Source organism: Camelus bactrianus, chromosome 11 (genome assembly GCF_048773025.1).
Source record: "Camelus bactrianus isolate YW-2024 breed Bactrian camel chromosome 11, ASM4877302v1, whole genome shotgun sequence".
Lineage (NCBI taxonomy): Eukaryota > Metazoa > Chordata > Mammalia > Artiodactyla > Camelidae > Camelus > Camelus bactrianus.
This window is the reverse complement of record NC_133549.1, coordinates 39,552,179-39,564,864: the sequence shown is the minus strand read 5'-3', so window position 1 is coordinate 39,564,864 and position 12,686 is coordinate 39,552,179. Positions and strand designations below refer to the sequence as shown.

Genomic DNA, 12,686 nt, shown 5'->3' with positions numbered 1-12,686 from the left:
ATTAAAAAAAAAAAAAAAACTTATAATAAATAAACAGACCTAATGACCTCACCTCCCCCAGAAAAAAAAATAAATAAAAAGTTAAAAAAAAAGACTGACCACGCCAAATTTGGTGAGGGTATAGAGCAACCAGAACTCTAATGCACACTGCTGGTGAGAATATAAAAATGGCAGAAACACAATAGGAAAACTTTGTTATTTCCTTAAAAGTTAAACGCTTATTTATTCTGTGTCCCAATCTTTCTACTCCCAAGTAATTACTCAAGAGAAATGAAAGCATATATCCATATGAAGACTTGTACATGAATATTCATAGCAACTTTGTCTGCAATAGCCAGAAACTGAAAATATACCAAATGCCTATGAACAGGTGAATGGATACATACTGTGGTACATCAGTACAATAGAATTTATTAAGCAATAGAAAGGAATGAACTATTGATATACAACATGAATAAATCTTAAAATTAGACTGAGTGAGAGCAGACCAAAAAAATGCACACTATATAATTCCATTTATAAAAAGTCCTAGAAAATGCCAACTAATCTACAGTGACAGAAAGCAGATCAGTGGTTGTCTAAAATGGAGGAGCGAGGCGGGGAAGGGCCCAAGGAAACTAGGGCGGCGAGGGGAGGAGGTTCATTACCCTGATTAAGGTGACTGTTTCACAGTTGTATATGGCAAAACTGACTATACCTTCTAAATATGTACACTGTGTTAGATGTATTTATACCTCAATAAAGCTGTTTTTAAAAACTTGGGCTTTTTTCCCTCTTTCCTTACAACTTAGAGGTAGTAATTAGAGTAAGAAAAGATTTCCCCTACATATTTTTTTTAAAATGACTTTCTAGAAGCTGTAGGAAAACTTCAAAGCACTTTCTTGGATCACACATGGATTAAACAAAATACATTTTATTTTAAAAATTCAAGTTAACAGAGGCTCAGCAAAGGTAAAACAAAACTTTATTCAACTAAAAATGTAAACATAAATGATTAAGTAACTATATTACCACTAATATCAAATAAAATCTGCCACGAACTCTATATAGTTATGTGAGGTAAAGGAGTGAGGTGACATTTTCTTAAGTCATTATCTTCAAAAAGTTCCTTATTTGACAGTTTTCCTATGATCTTATTCAACACACCTTAGTATTACTATGAGACTTTCGGACTCTATCCACAGAGTAAGTCTATCTAATGTTTAACTATTTTTCATAGTGACAATAAAATTATAGATGGTTATAATCTGGCAAAAAAAAAAAAAAAAAAAAAAGAGAGAGAAACAGATAGTGTTCCCAGTAAGTAGGTAAACATTTCATTTGTCACCTATTTACAGTGTCCAGCTTAAGAGCAGTTTTTTCAGTAAGGTTCAGCAGTGACTAATACTGAGTAAAATGCTCTAATTTTAATTCCTTTCAAACATTAATAGTACAGTTTATATTGAAACGGTTCTTTGTTTCAATATAAAATATCCAGCCTGCAAAGTAGTTGTATCTGAAGAGCACCAAATGAACCCTTAAGCATCTAAAATACTTTAGTTTCACATGTTAAAAATATTTCATAGGCAAATCATGCATAATTCCCTTCACCACTAACATCACCCTCCCCCAAAGAAAGGGAAACCAGCTGCCCCAACAGCTCCAGGCAACGGCTGAAAACAGGAAGTAAAGAGTAACTGAAGCTGCAGGATAAGCCTGGTGAGCAACCTGCAGCCTAGGTAGCAAGGCCATTTTAAATGTCTGTTTCAGGTCAAATCAGTAGCTCACTTGGAAAGAAATGAGTAGCACTTAAACACAGTATGCAGCTCAGGTCTATTAGGCAAAGTGTTTAATACACATGGCAGTTTGAACCAAATATTCATTTTTCAATGGAGTAAGTGTGTCAATATAGGTAACAGGGTAACTATAACTGTAAGTATGAACACACTGTTTTACTAAACTTCATTGAAATTTATTTTGTGTTTTAAATACAAAACTAGGAATTCATAAGTTTTGTAATCAACCATTCTCATTCTAATGAACACTGCTCTGAAACTTGAATGGAAATGATAATTCTGAATGGTTTCTTCAAATTTTCTCACCAGCCTTAAATTTATTTTCATAAATACAACTTTAACTGCATATTACACATATTAAACTAGTTTACTTTAGGGAAAAAGAAAACATAAAGCTGTATCGTCCATCTGTATGCCTGGTATCATACTAAGTAAGCACATTTTACACATAGCCCCTGATAACCCTAATCCTTGACAGATGATCAAGTAAAACCAAAAAAGCATAGTGGTAAGTTAGCTGGTTAGATTGTTATGTTGCGGTCAAGTGTACCGCCTGTAACAAGACCACAAACCAACCTACTTACAAATACATTCCCTGGAAAACAAGGGAAGTCAAATACAAATTTAGATTAATTCATCTAATAATAGTGTTGAAAACTATAGACACTGTGATTTACGTTAACAGCGTCACCCCAACTCAAAGAACAGCACTTTGAAATAAATATAGCTTTACAAGTATTTTTGTAACCTTTGTTCCTTCTAATCATAAAAGTAATATGTGGAAGGTAATAATAAATAAAATATTTTAAGATGAAGGAATATCAATTTTCCCAAAATATAAAACTCCTTAAAAGTGTGTTATGTGTAAATTGTGTTAAATGTTTCATTAACTTTTATCTTTTAAATTATTCATGAGGAATAGCTTTTTGTTCATTTATTTTCATTCCGAGTTCTTCATATCATTTGCCCCAAGTTGTACTATCAATTTTGTGTAAAAGGCCAACATTCATAGTTTGCACACCAAGAGATACAGATGGCTAACAAATTCCAACTAATAAAATTACACTTACCTATCCACACTTAACACTTGCTATCCTATCCTCTTACCCTGCCTTATTTTTCTTTTTTGCACATTTACACTTCCAGACGTAAACTATTTGACAGTTTTCATACTGTCAAGTCCTTTTCTCTAAAATGTAAGTTCCATAAGGGTGAGACTTGTTTTGTTCGCTGCTGTATCCCCCGTTCCCTGAACAGCAGTCTTGACACATACAGGCAGAAATAAACTCCTAAACCTCTACACTTGGAGCTCTTTGTTTTTCCGAAGCTAATTTTTCTGTAAGCCTGAAAATGCAAGAATATTATTGCACTAGTTTCCTTTACGGCTCTAAATAAATCTTCATGGAATCTTACTCTTGGTTCAGAAACGCAAAAGATTCTTGGCCTGATTAATGTAATATTTTGCGCTTTCAACACCAGGCCTCGGAACAAAAGGTTCCTTGTTCTCTGATGGAAAATAACAAAACCGAGAAGAGATCTTGTCAGATAAGAAATGTAGTACCTGTTGCCTGGACAGTTTGTTTTTCTTCTTCAAGCAACAGCATGCTCTACTCTCTAGTCTGAAACTGTAACTGGAAAATATGAATTTATCTCATATGTTCCTCAAGTTCCAAAAATATACAAAAAAGACATGAATTTTATTACATTCTCCTGAACATTTTGCTGCTGCTACTCCTAGAATTCCATTACCTCTTCCATATCACACAGAATGCTGTATTTGTTCTACATCTGCAAGGCTGCTTCCAACTCAATGTTTTGAGTAATACCAGATCTTCAAAAATAACACGGTTTTTGACACAAAGGAACAAGAGAGCATGTAAAGAAAACATTTTAAATAATTGGGCTTGATAATATGTAGTAAAGAGGTCCCCCTCATCCCAGGGGAATACATTCCAAGACCCCCAGTAGATGCCTGAAACTGCAAGTAGTACTGAACCCTATATATACTATTATATATACTATTTTTTTCTTTTACATACATACCTTTGATACAGTTTAATTTATAAATTAGGCACATACGAGCTTAACAACAATAACTAATAATAAAACAATTACAACACACTGTAAGAGTAGTTATGTGAATGCGGTCTCTCTCTCTCAAAACATCTTACTCTACTACATTTACCCTTCTTTTTCTGACCACGTGAGATGGCAAAATGCCTGCATACTGCGATGAAGTAAGGTGAATGACGTAGGCACTGTGACGTAGTGCTAGGCTACTACTGACCTGATGATATGTCAGAGGGAGCATAATCTGCTTTGGGAGATCCAGGATCACTGAGACATGACGATGCCAATGGCTGGAGGTCCCAGGCAGGACACTGTAAGATTTCATAACGCTACTCAGAATGGCACACAATCTAAAACTTATCAATTGTTTATTTCTGGAATCTTCCATTTAATATTTTCAGACCATGGTTGACTACAGGTAACTGAAACTGTGAATAAGGGGAGAAACACTGTATGACTTATATTTCTTCAAAACATTGCTATAATTAACTAGGTCTTATAATTAAAAAGTCTTTCATTTATCATATTATTTAATTATTTTATTTTGGTGGAGAGGGAGGTAATTAGGCTTATTTATTTTGAGATGAGGTACTGGGGATTGAACCCAGGATCTCAGCATGTACTCTACCACTTTAGCTATACACTCCCTCTAAGGTCTTTCAAAAGCATAAAGGTAACAGAGCCAAACAATTTTTACATTCAGCCAATATATAATACTTTGCACCTTTAGTAATAATTCTTGAATATTCTATTAAAAGGCAGGTAGAAAGTTCTGCTTTATTTCAAAAAGAACTCATTCTCTTATCAATAAGCTCCTGGCTCACCATTCAACTTTGTTTTAGCTGTTACCTTTCTCTTCCAAAATAATAAAGAGATAAAAATCAGGTAGGCAGAAATAATCACCATGATATTTCTAATTTTTTGTATAAAAATTCATATTCATGGCTTAGTCTTCCTACTTGGTAAAAATTCAGAGATATGAGTAAGTCAGTGCCTTAATAATGCTAACATAATAGCTAACAGTTATTGAGAGCTCACTCTTCTTTTATGTATTATTCTAAGCTCTATACACATTTTATCTACTTGACTTCTCACAACAATCATATGAAACAGGTACTGTTATCTTCATTATACGAAGAAGAAAACAGCATAGAGAATTTAAATAATCTGACCAAGGTCACAGAATTATACTTGTACTGAAGAGTGCAGATTTGGGAGCCACACAAAGTTCAAAACCTGGTTCCAAAATGAATTAGGTGTATGACTGAGCAAATTATACAATCACTTCAATTTCTTCTACTCCAAAATGGCCACAATTGGAACAAGTATTTAATGCATTAATAAATGCAAAGTGCTAAGAACAGGGGCTGACACAGTGCTAATAAATTACTATTTATAATATTAGAGCCCACAGTGTTTAATACTTGTGGCCTCTACACAACGCAGTGGCCTCTGCACAATGCAGTACTCTGTGTTTGGAGGAACGTTGTAATAGGTTTCTACTTTTACAGTCAAAACTTCAGAATGCCATTAAGTGCCAAAGGCTACACAATTTCACACGCCTTTCTCATATCAATCTATGTATCCTAATATACTATCTATAGGTTTCTTTTAGTTCCACATAGGATTATCTCATCAAACCTACTGCAAAAGTAAACAATTCAAGGCTAAAAATATGGCATTTAGCGATTTCAAATTTGTGAAAGATTCCAATGTTTATTCTCTTAAGTTACATTTTGGTCTTATTCACAGCATGATACCAGTTAAATTCTTACAAATTACCTTAAAACTTTTACAGTTTTGATACAGAATTCCTGAGCTGTTTCAACCTCTACACGTTTAGCTTGTTCAGATAACTCAAAATTTTCACCTTCTTTGATATTCTGGCCCAAATTTAGAACATAACAAAAGCTGTCCAAGTAATTTTATGACAAATACGATGGTAGAAAAAAAAAGTGTGACAAAAATAATAACTGAACACTATATTAAAGGCGGACTAAGCAGGAAATATAAACAGTATCTATAAACTAAATATATGAAAAAAAAAAGCAAAACCACGTAACTTTTAGAAAAAAAAAAGCAAAACCACTTAACACAAACTACAAAAGAAAAGAGGCAAATTTGACTATGCTAAAATTTAAATCTTATTCCTACCAAAAAACATTTAGTCTGAATTTAAACACAAGGAAATGGTCGGACAAGTCCAAACTGAAGGACATTTGACAAAACAACTGACCTGGACTCTTCAAATTTATCAATATTATGAAAACAAACAAAAATCTGGGGACCTGCTATGGATTAAAAGTAACTAAAGAGACAAGGCAACTAAATGTAATTCATAATCTTTAACTAGATACTGGACAAGGTGTAGGGTTGGAGAATAGCTATATACATCATTATTGGGACAAGTGAGAAATTTGTTTAATATGTATTGTATATTAGATAATAATGTTACATTCATATTAAATGTGATGACTACTGCAGTTTTGTAGGACATCCTTGTTATTAGAACATTCAAGTATCTTTTGATAGGTGAAGTGTCATGATGTCTGCAACTTACTTTTAAATAGTTGAAGAAAAACATGTATATATGAAATAAAAAAGTAAATGTGGCAAAATGTTAACTATTGGTGAATCCAGATGAATATGTAAGTGTTTTTCATCGAACTATCAATGCACTTTTCTGTAGGACTGAAATTTTTCAAATAAAAAGTTGGAATAAAAATGTAAAATTTATGCACAGCAAAAAGTAAAGAGAAACCAAACACTGAAAAAATATTTGCAATAGCAAAACTAAGAGAGAATTAGTACAGAGATAAAGAAAGCTACAAACTAATGACGGAAAAGCAAATAAGCCAACAGGAAAAAAGAATGAAGGATATAAATAGCAATTTACAGAAAAGAAAACCTTACAATAAATGGATGTAAATGGAGTAATCCTTACAATAAATGGAAAAGCAAATTAAAATGAAATTTAATTTGATTTTAAAATTTAAAAGTCTGACAATATCAATGTTGTTAAGGATATGGCAAAATGGGGACTCTCACAACCTGCTGATGGGTACTTTGTATTTAGTATTTTGGAAAATAATTCAGATTTATCTAATAAAGGTAAAGAATCTCATAGCCTACAACCTAAGAATTCCCTAGGCTTAGAATTCTCTCTCACAAATGTAAACAAGATGACAAAAATGTTTATTACAGCACTGTTGATTGTAAAAAAGTCAGAAAGAGCAAAAAAGTCAGAAACACCTAAACATTCATAAACAAACTGGTTTATTCATATAAATCAACAGTACAGACCAATTAAAATAAATGAACTAAAGATATATCTAACATGGATACATATAAAAATAATGGTAAGCATCACTACTTAAAAGGGAAATGCAAATCAAAATCACAATGAGATATCACCTCTCACCTGACAAAATGGCTATTACTTAAAAAACAACAACAACAACAAAAAACCAGAAATAACAAATGTTGGTGAGGATGTGGAGAGAAGGGAACCCTCATACACTGTTGGTGGGAATATAAATTAGACCCACTATGAAAGAGAGCACAGACATTCCTCAAAAAATTAAGAACAGAACTATCATATGATCCAACTATCCCAATTCTGGATATTTATCCAAATAACATTAAAACACTCATCTAAAAAAAGACACATGCAACCCTATGTTCATCCCAGCATTATTTACAATAGCCAAGAATGGAAACAACCTAAGTGCCCATCAACAGATAAAAAGATGTGTGTGCGTGGGGGGGTGGTGTGTAGACATACACACAATGGAATATTACTAAGCAATAAAAAAGATGAAATCCTGCCATCTGCAACAACATGGATGGACGTTAAGAATATTAAGATAAGGGAAATAAGTCAAAGAAAGACAAAAACAATATGATTTCACTCATCTGTGGACGATAAAAAGCAGACAATAAATAAATGAACAAACCAAACCAAATAAAACTGCAGAGAAAACAGAGTAGTAGTGACAAGAAGGGGAGTGGTGGGGTGAGGGCAAAATGGGTAAAGAGGATCAACTGTATGGTGATGGGTGGAAACCAAACTATTGATGGTGAGCAGAGGGTATACAGAAGTAGAAATGTTATGTTGTACCCGTGAAACTTGTATCATGTTATAAATATATGTTACCTCGATTTAAAAAAATAGCCCCTATATTGGGATAGATTTAGAAACACAGGCAAGACAAGAAGTTAAATGTACTCCCCCAAAAATCTTCCTATGAGCTTCTTTAATCGATGCTTTATCATAAAACCATCATATCTTAAAAAATAAAAACGATGTTGAATAAAAAGACAAGTTGCAGAATCATGTGCATAATACATTAAACAAGAGTATATGCACTTATATGGATTATCATTCCCATTATATTTTTACTACAGTATATAATAACTACTGAATTCATGAGAGGGCAAGAGAGGGGAATAGGACCAGCAAGGATTTATATAGGTCTCAACTGTATCTGTAATTTTATCTCTTTGAAAAATATAACGTAGTGAAAAGAGAAAGGCACTACACAACTAGGAAATGGAAAAAAAAAGAAAAAGAAAACCCACAAAAGTAAATATTATTGTCTATAACTAAGGTGACCATTACTGTATTTTCTGTGTGCTTGAAACATTTCATGTTTTTAAATAAATTTAAACTAAAACATTAAAGAAATCCCATTAAACTGAACCAAGGACTGTTAAAAACAAAAACATTACTGGCCATTTTAGACGGAAACGTACGTATACAGCAGCGGTCCCTCGGTATCCGCCGGGGTTGGTCCTGGGACCACCACCCCACTGCCCTCGCAGATACCAAAATCCCCGGATGCTCAAGTCCAGTGGGTAAAATGGCGCCCTACAGTCACCCCCACGTTCTTCCCCCCTGTTCTGCACCCGCATACGGGATAGGACTTACTGTATTCAACAAACTTACTGATACGTATGTTCTATATTGTATTTTTTACATATTTATTTTTAGCCATTAAACTTCAGGCACCAGACTTCAGTCTTCCCTTTCCAAGCAACATACCAGATGTTTCTACGTCACACTATTGATAATGCTACCCAACCAAAAGAAACACACAAAAGGTAGGAACAAATAGTTCAAGACTCTCCAAATCAAATTTGTTCCTCTGTGTATTCTGCCGAATAAGGGAGCAGCTTTGCTGCTCTGCTGGCAATTTTGCTGTTTTTGTTTGTTTGTTTGCTGCTAAAGTTGTTTTCCACAAAAAAAGGAAAGAAAAAACAGCCAGTGCAAACTTTGGTAACAAATCATACAACACAATCAAATTTCAAATGGTTAAAAGTCATATAAGATGTACTGTGCCAAATGACAAGGACCTAAACACTGCATAACAATTTGGTACCAATTTCCTTAAAATTAATAACTTTTCAGGCCTGAACCTAAAAAGCAAACAAAACGAACATCAGCTACTCATAAAAAAGGGCTCTTAATTCTGCTCTATGCATGCAGCGTATCTTGTAAAGAGCTTACCAGAATTTCCCAGAATTTCTCTCTCCAGCTTTGTCTCTATCACTCTACCAAACCCTTTCAGTGAGAACAATCTACTCACTAAACTCTTAATATATCCACTTTTGTATCTTCTCCATACTCTCACTCAAGTCACCTTCTCTATAAGACTTTCCCTGATAGCACCAACCTACCGTAATCTCTCCACTGTGAACCAAAAAGATAGCTTATATTTATACAGAATTAAATGTGTGCCAGTATTGCTTCAATGGAATTATCCCATTTTGCCCACACAACTCTGTGAAATTTGTTCTATTTTTCCCTTTTTCATGGTGAGAGAAACTGAGTGAGGCTCTCTAAGGCTGAGTTCTCCAAGGCTGCATGGACGGTGAGTGGCAAGTCAGGTCTCAGACTCAAAACTTTTGAACTCAGGCCCTTAAACATAAGTGGTGCCGTCTCCTGAATCACATTATCTTTGTATTGACTGCTTACATGTCATTTAACACATGCCCTGTGATAGTTAACATTTTGTGTTTGGAGATGTAGTCTAAGAAGCTCAAAATACTACATTCACTCAACAAAAAACTACTGAGAGCCTGTATGCCAGGCATTGTTGACTACTGGGCATAAAAACATGTTACAGAGCCTCGACATATGAAAAGTAGATGCATTCTCTAGATACATGGGCATCCCCGAAATATGGGTAAGTTCAAAATTTTAAATACGTACACAGCAATTATTACCACATAAAAATTATATTTACGTAAGAACTCGAAAAGAGCATAATCATAAATGATAGGTCGCCATTATCTCCTGTGTACTCCTCCGCAATAAAGGCATGTCAGAGACAAAAAAAATAAATTAAATTAAATAACACGATAAAGTTGGTTCTTTTTTTTTTTTTTTAACTATTGAATTTAAGCCTTCTGGTAAAAGAGATAAGCAATAAAAAGGTGTACTTTAAAAAACAAAACAAAACACGTTTTGTGTGCTCCTTTCTATCCCCCATTAAACAGCAGAAATAGCCTAGAGACAGATGAACATTCCTTCTAACATTCCACTGTAATTTGACTTTGTTTAGGAAAATATACCTGATATTCGGAAGGCTTGCAGATACCGTAAGTAAATTTCTATGTAAATCTTCCTACAATTATAAACTTTTGGAAACTTGTAGCTGATTGTAAATTTTCATACGATGGAATCAAATCTTAGAACTGAATGACCCCTTGCAGAACATCTCTTTCTGCCTTCTTACTTTACAGATTACTTGATCATTAAATTCTTAAGTCTAAATTCTGGGTTGATGAGCGTAATGCAGCAATCTATACTACTGAAATGCAGTGGCTTATACTGCAGTAGAAATGCATTTCAGAAATAAAGTCTGTGTGCGTTTGCATCAGCCCAGCATGTGGAGTTCTGCTTTTAATTGCTAACTAGCTGTGCCTACTTGAATTTAATCTCTTCCGACCTGGATGTCTATCTGGGTAAGTTCTAACCATTGTTGAAAAATGTGGTAAATATCTAAAAAGATCTCAATAACATTAAGTTTCCACAGTAAACGGCACAGTTTCACATTACAGTTAGCAGAGTTTGCATCCGCTGCCTTAAGAGGCAAAAGGAACAGTGTATAGACATTGTGAGACAAGTCCAGTTCAACCAAGAACCTCTCCGCACCCGGACACACACACGCGCGTACACACAGAGACACAAACCTATAATGGTGACTAGTCACTGCAGAGCGCCGCACTTACAATGCATCCTCAAAATAACAGCCCAAAGCTGACAGCAAGGGAAACTGCATCTTACACCCAGCTCTACCCACTGCCTGTAAAAACTGGGGCCTACCGGAGTCAAACCCCTTTATACGTCACGCTGACAACTAATGGTTTAGGCCTCAGATCTGCAATCAACCTCGGCTCTCGCCAGCTTCAGGGATCCCCAGGAAAGGGAGAAAAATAGACTGCCACTGGACAGTTGGCCCCTGACTTGGGAGCCATTGGAAAATGGCCAGCACGGTTTTTTTTTTTGTTTGTTTTTTTGGTTTTTTTTTTGCGGCGCCTTGCAATTCGATGTAAGCCTTCCAGGAAGTGCTGCAAACGACACAACTGGCATGCAGGCAATCAGTTTGCAATTTCCTGCGGTTCTTGCTACAACACCGTCAACCTCGCATCCTACCACAGCTGCCCGCGAGTTCGTCGGGGTCCACCGGGAACACGCAGGGGGCGGGAAGCCCATAAAGGCGGAAAAGCAGGCTTAAGGTGTGGACGGGAGGAGCCCGGCGTCGGCCGGAAAAAAGAAGAACTGACTAAAGGGGTGCCTGCCAGAGGCGGGATGGGGGCTGCCACCAGTGTGAGAGAAAAGCCGGGAGCGTGAGGGCAACCGGCCGGAACGCGGCGAGGCTGGCTGCGAAGGCCAAGGGCCGCGCTCCGAGGGTCAGGCGGGTCCCAGGGAGCCGACGACCGGGAAACAATGGCGCGAGCGTGACGTGGGGCTGGGAGCGTCGCCGCCGCGCGGAGGAAGGGGCTACTCCGAAGAGGGGGCGACCTGGGGCTGGGGGCCTGCGGAGACGCTGGTGCGGGGGTCGCCGGCGCGCAGGCGGGCGTTCGGACCGAGAGGGGCCTGAGGGGCGCAGAGGCCGGGTGAGGGGCAAAGTCCCCAAGCCCAGGTCGCGCGCTCGGCCGCGCACCCTCCCTTCCTCCCTCGCCTTCCCTCTCCTTCCCTCCCGCCCCCAGGTCCCGCCACACTCACCAGCCTCACCGCTCGGCAGCAACCCCAGCGCGCAACTGCCGCAGCCGCCTAGGCGCGCGCCCTCTCCGCCCCCGCCTCCCTGGCGCCGCCCAACCGGCTCACGCCCGGCCAGGGACCGGAGCGCTGTTCCGACCCCCGGCTCCGCCGCAGAACCCAGCCGCCACGACGCTCCCTGGCCGCGCTGCTGGAGTGGAGCATCATGAGGACCTGAGCCCTGGTCTCTTGTGCAGGTCTGGGAATCTTCAAACGACAGAGTATCGCTTGCTGCTGAGCTGTGAGGTGATGCACGCTGACAACTCTTCCATGTCCTTAAAGTCTCCAGCCCTGGGCCTTCTGCAGGGCCCTGGAATACCTCTCTAACACTCCAACGCTTTCCCTTAGGCGGGTGGGAACATCCATTTTCCCAGTCACAAAGTCTTCCAGTCGAACGGACCTCAAAAACCCTCTGATCCAGACTCCCATACCACGCTTGAATCCCCACGCTTGAATCCCAATGATGACTAAAAGTGTCGGCTTTGGAGTTTTTCAAAAATGGTTCGAATCCCAGTTCCACTACTTACAAATTGTGTCATCTTGTGTCAGGGAGAGTTACCTGACCTCATCATACC

At 37.6% G+C, this 12,686-nt stretch overlaps 1 protein-coding gene across 2 annotated transcripts in view; it reads right to left on the bottom strand.

Moving 5' to 3' along the window:
* NT5C2 (5'-nucleotidase, cytosolic II) overlaps nt 1–12,223 on the bottom strand; it is a 78,991-nt gene extending 66,768 nt beyond the window's left edge. The window contains exon 1 of one of the 2 annotated variants that reach the window (XM_074373699.1): nt 12,079–12,223. The gene's annotated coding sequence lies outside the window, so the exon portion shown is untranslated. Of the gene's footprint in view, nt 1–4,062; nt 4,139–12,078 lie in introns of those variants that run through there. The other variant, XM_010970972.3, reaches the window with a different exon arrangement.
* Nucleotides 12,224–12,686: the final 463 nt, after the last annotated feature.